This window comes from Amia ocellicauda, chromosome 5, assembly GCF_036373705.1.
Source record: "Amia ocellicauda isolate fAmiCal2 chromosome 5, fAmiCal2.hap1, whole genome shotgun sequence".
In the NCBI taxonomy this organism is placed as follows: Eukaryota; Metazoa; Chordata; class Actinopteri; order Amiiformes; family Amiidae; genus Amia; species Amia ocellicauda.
This window is the reverse complement of record NC_089854.1, coordinates 36,876,586-36,882,585: the sequence shown is the minus strand read 5'-3', so window position 1 is coordinate 36,882,585 and position 6,000 is coordinate 36,876,586.

Genomic DNA, 6,000 nt, shown 5'->3' with positions numbered 1-6,000 from the left:
TTTGAAGCATGTAAGCATCTTGCCATGATGTCAGTGAAACTCAGAGGTTCAGAGAGCACGTGTTGCAAGAAGTTGGTTTTTCACATGACAGCAGCAGCACTTGGCAATTAATTGACTCCTAACTCCTGTAATTTTTGTGGGGGTTTGTCTATCCTGTTCTAACAGGTCTGGGTATATTACTGACTAATGTTTTCTGTAGTATGCCATCTTAAAACAATAGTAAAGTTCAGGAAAGCAAAGTGAGAACCTGGAGCATGGACAAGTAAAGATGTTACAAACATTGGATAACTATGGGGAGCCTTGCACAAACAACCATGGGGAAACGTGCACTGTGACCCCTGGTGTTGTCATCTTGGAAAATGAATCTGCCCCAGTGACAGTGAGCAAAGGGCTTTACGTGACTTCCACTGATGTCTCGTAGTGTGCCACAGTGACGTGACCCTGACAAATGCACAGATCAGTTCTGTCAGCCACAGTGGTGTCAGCCCACGCTGATCACGAGATAGAACTGTAGACTGATATTGTCTCCTGTATAACCCCCCACCTTTGCATATCCAGCTCGGAAATCTAGTATGAACCACGATCCGAGAACGTTACAGGACAGAGGTGGACCACTGTATTGTCCATCGCTGATGTCATCCACACCTGACTCATCATGCTAGCTTGTGACAGATTTATTATGTGGAGACCATTTCTCATGCTTTGTTTAGTCAAGGACCTCTGGGCAGTGGTTCAGCTGTGTTGCACATTGGTGACTGACCAGTGCTTGGAGTGAATGGTGCATTTTGGATGTCTTGTATAAATTAAACTGGCTACTGTTCCCATTTCATTGCAACAGAACAAGGAGAAGATCTCATTAATAGATTAAGAAAAATGAAAAACAAGAAACTGTATTAAACAAACCAACAGAAAAAAGGTTTCTGGTATGGTGTGAACTGTATTATTAGCTCAAAGACTGACAGTATAGTGTTCAATATGGCGCAGTGCAATGCGTGCCTATAGGTGGCATTCTTCCCTTATGAGAAACTCTAAAACCTGGGATGGTGAGACATGTGCTCAGGTGCCATTAAATCAAACAGTAGTTATGAAGCAGGGATTACTAGAGTGTTGAAAAATCTGCATTGTTGTTTCAAAGATGATAAATTCCTTGAAAGTTGAATAAATGAATAATGGAGAACATAACATAGTTGAACAAAATATTGAATTTCCTTTGCAAAACATCGCTCTTTGGATGCATTTCCATGATTTTTCACCATGACTATAAATAGTAGCTCAATGGAAATGTATAATGAATGTTATACACTATAATAATCAGGCTAAATGTTGTTCAGTGGAAGTAATGCTGATTGTTAAATGAATGCTCTGTGAGGCAGCAGCACTACTCTGATGAGGAGCTTAATGACTCTGTGGTTGTGTGAATCACATCTGTAGGCATTTCCTGATAAATTGCTCCTGACTATGTTTTGAGAACATCAAGGAGTCAAATAACCTGAAAGTGTATTTGAATAATGTCCCTTTTAACATATACTCCCCCACATTGATTTTGACATGACACACAGGTTATGGATAATGTGCGCACAACAGCAGGTCTCTATATAGTGCCTCTTCATTCATCAGTCTGTAAAGAGCCATGGGTGTTTTTTTTTTTTTATATATATATATATATATATATATATATATAGATACAATTACTTGTAACACAAAAAATATGAATGCAAGATCTGTGCATGGCTTGTCCTTGTCGACTGTGGCTTTCTTCGGTCCACACCACACGTTCCATGTTGGCTGAGGTCTGGAGATTGTGATGATAAACGACTCGCCGTGATCTCAAGCTGTTGCCAACCATTCGGTCATAGACGTGGCTGTGTGATTCAGAGCATCATCAAAGCGGAAAATTCAGAGAGTGTGGCAAGATTTTTGACCAAAATATTCTTGTTTATTTGGATGCCATCCATCCTCTCAATGCTAATGTGCTGCAGGACAGAAGGATGAGAAACTGGCCCTAAGCAAGGCAGATGCTCCTTGCTGCACAGTGGATCTGAGGTCCTTCATGAAATAAACCAATCATATCATATTTTTGAAAAATACACCTGCATTTTCTTGCTTAGTATATGTGTGTGAGAGAGAAAGTGTGTACACATACAGACGTAGCCCAAGTATTGGTACCCTTGCATTTTATTCAAATAATGCACCATTCGAACTGAAAAGTGTTGAAATTAAAAGATCTTTTGCCACCCATACATGCATGTCTTTGGTTTGCAGTGGAACAAAGCAAAAAAACTGAAATTCTTGACATTCTAAAATGGCCTGGACAATATTATTGACACCATTTAGAAGTTATATGAAATAATTGTATTGTAGTGATACCTCAAGCAGACCATTCTCTTTAAATTAATATCACAGGTGTCTTCCATCGCATTATCACTCATTCAGTCAGTTTAAATGAACATGGAAAAGAGAAGGAAAACCAGAGTTTTCTGAGGTTAGAAAGAAGGTAATAGCCAAGCATGGTTCTACAAGACCATCTCTAAAGAGCTTGATGTTCCTGTGAGCACTGTTGCCAATATTATTAAGAAGTTTAAGGCCCATGGGACTGTAGCCAACATCCCTGGATGTCGCCGCAAGAGGAAATTTGACCTAAGAATGAAGATTGTTCGAATTGTGGAGAAAGAACCAAGGAAAACCTCAAAACAGATCCAAGCCAACGTTCAAGCTCAAGGTGTAACAGTTTCAGGTCACCCCATCCGTCGCTATCTGAATGAAAATGGGCTCCATGGTAGAAGACCTCTCTCTAAGAGAGAAACACAAAAAAGCCTGAATGTACTTTGTCCAACTCCATGTTTACAGTGAAAAAAATGAAGCTTTCAAAGAAAAGAACACCATCCCTACTGTGAAACACGGAGGAGGCTCAGTGATGTTTTGGGGTTGCTTTGCTGCCTCTGGAACTGGGTGCCTTGAATCTGTGCAGGGCACGATGAAATCAAAAGACTAGCAAGGCATTTTGGAGGGAAATGTACAGCCCAGTGTCACAAAGCTGTGTCTCAGTCACAGGTCATGGGTCCTCCAGCAGGATAATGACCCAAAACATACCTCAAAAAGCACCCAAGAATGGATGACAAGAAAACATTGGACTGTTGCGAAGTGGCCTGCTATGAGCCCTGATCTAAATCCCATTGAACATCTGTGGAAAGAGCTGTAACTCGCAGCTGGGAAAAGGCCCCCATCAAACCTGAGACAGCTGGAGCGGTTTGCTTAAGAAGAGTGAGCCAAACTACCAGCTGAGAAGTATAACAATCTCATTCAGAGCTACAGACAGCGTTTGATTGCAGTTATTGTCTCCAAAGGCTGTGCAACGAAATATTAGGTTAAGGGTCCCAATATTTTTGTCCATGCCATTTTCATTTGTTTTACTATTTAAAGTAATATGTTACGTCATACCGCATGGGTTTTCTCTGGGCACTCTGGTTTCCTCCCACCGTCCAAAGAAATGCAGGTTAGGTTGATTGGTCACTCTAAATTGCCCTTAGTGTGAGTTTGTGTCTGTCTGTGTGTGTTGCCCAGTGATGGACTGGCATCCTGTCCTGGGTGTATTCCTGCCTTGCGCCCTATGCCTGCCGGGAACGGCTCCAGCTTCCCCACGACCCTGACCAGGTTAATGGTGGATACCAGATACTTTTGTCAATTTCTACTTAGTTCAGAGAAAATTGGGAGGTTTTTTTATTTTTTTAAGTGGAAGGGTACCAATACTTTCGGACACATCTGTATATATGTGTTTTAAAACTGGGAAAATCCTTTGCTCTGTTTATTTCCTCCTTTTCTCTGATTTTGGAGCACAAATCTGAAGAAAGAGTAACAGGACATTTACATATATATATTTTTTTTTAAAGAATAAATAAAACATTTACAGCTTTACCATTAGTGTCAGCCAGACGCATCAGAGGAAAAGAAAGCTGTGGTCTCTGTTACAGTCTGGGCAAAGAGATCGTGAATATCATGAATTTATGCCACAAGCACGTCATACGCTCAGAGTATAACAACAAAGGACAGCTAACTAGGGTTCAATACAGTAAACAAAGAACCTTCACTACCAATTAATCGGTACGTTGAAGAGGATTGTTGAGGGAAAGACCCAGAGGAGGGAGGAGGACAAGCTGAGGAGTAGAATTTCTCAAGTTGTGATATTTCCAAATATTCCCAAATATGCAGTAAGGTGTAACATGACTACTTTCTACTATGTTAGTATGAAAGTATCTGTATTCTGTGTTTGCCCTGTTAAAAACAAACAAACAAATGTTCAAATCAAATCATTGTACAACAAACTCACATTAAACTAAATTCCCATCTGTGTCATAATATATGTATACCTTGTTTTGAACATATTTGGAAATCTGAATGAAAAGCATTATCTGTCAAAACCTTCATTAACACAATTGAGGAACTAAGACGTACACCAACTCTTCCAACACATTTTGAGAAAAACACATTCCTACAAATAAATGTGGAATAAATAGCTGAAATTACCCTGCTGTGCATGTTGTATGCCATACCTCTGCAAGTCCTCGCACAGCCATGCCACAGATTGAACAGACTACAATAATATACTGTTCTTCATTCTACTCAATACATTTTAAATGCTTAAAAATGACCTTCACATACCATACTGCTATGATTTCAAATAGAGCAGATTGTGAATAACCTTCAGCTGCAATGTCTTACTTATAAACTGCAATGACAAAGAGACAAGATCAAAACCACATTATTATCACTCTTCTTCATAGAAATTCTCAGAAAGCTAATAATGTTGATACAAGCTTAATCCTTATTACCACACTTCTCATATGACCTTCCTATCATCTGGTTAATTAGGAAAACCATAAAACATGATTTACACACAGTAGGCTTTAGTCAGTCAGTGCAGTTGAAATACAACACTCTGCTGCCATCTAGTGAGCAGAAGCTGAATACACATGGTGCTTCCTGGGGCACTAAAATGGCCAAAAACATTAGGAACCATAGCGATACATTTGATTAAATACAAAAACACTTTGAAAGGGAATATTTAAAAAACGAATCAAGATATTGGTTAATCATGCAATACTACCTTTGTCAGTGTTATTGCATTTTCATTAGTAAGCCGTTACACCTAGCCCTCATCATCAATCCTGTGCTTATTTGGTGTGTTCCTGTGAATTTCAAGAAACTGAAGGGACAAACACAGTATTCACATTTCATATATGCTGGATCTTGGCATTTGAAGCTGTAGTTTTCAATATCAAAGACCTGACAGCACATTTTCTTCTTGTTTGAGAGCCACAGTCTTCTGCTTTTTATTCAGGGTGACATCAGACATTAAGTTGGCTTTTCTCTGTGATACATCCTTTGACAGCGCGTGTTTTGACACAGCAGGTATAAATTCTGAAGCCTGCAAATTAAAAAATATCATGCAAAGCAACAAAACCTGATACGCAATCAAACAGTGCCGCTGGGAACAGGGTCTTGTGGACACTTGAGGGGAGCTCAGTGTGACTGCCATTCAAGTCTGTGATGGCTTGCTTGCATGAAGGTCTTGGTGCACAACTGCGCCAAACTGTTCTACATCCAAGAAGGAAATATGAAGCCAGACAGTATGAGAGTGTTCCCCCCTGGTCTCATTCGCCCCGTTTTCACATTAAACATGTAGGCCAACTAAATTGCTACCCAGTCCACAGTTATTAACCACTGCTTCTGCGCCTGGAGCCCTATCTCACATTGTATGGAAAATAAGACTCGGCAAACAAAGAGATGGATCAAAAGTATGCCAACCGCAGGGAGACTCATGGCTCCCGTATTGCTTCTGCCTTCGAGTGGCATTTTCCATCGCTACTGTTGGAGCCAAATCGAGCTGTCTGTACCTGTGTTTGTGTGGGGAATCGATGGATGTGTTTAAAGTAGATGATGTAGCTGAAGCATACTGTAACTACATACAGCTCAAAGTTTAGACATCAGGCAACATATCTGTGT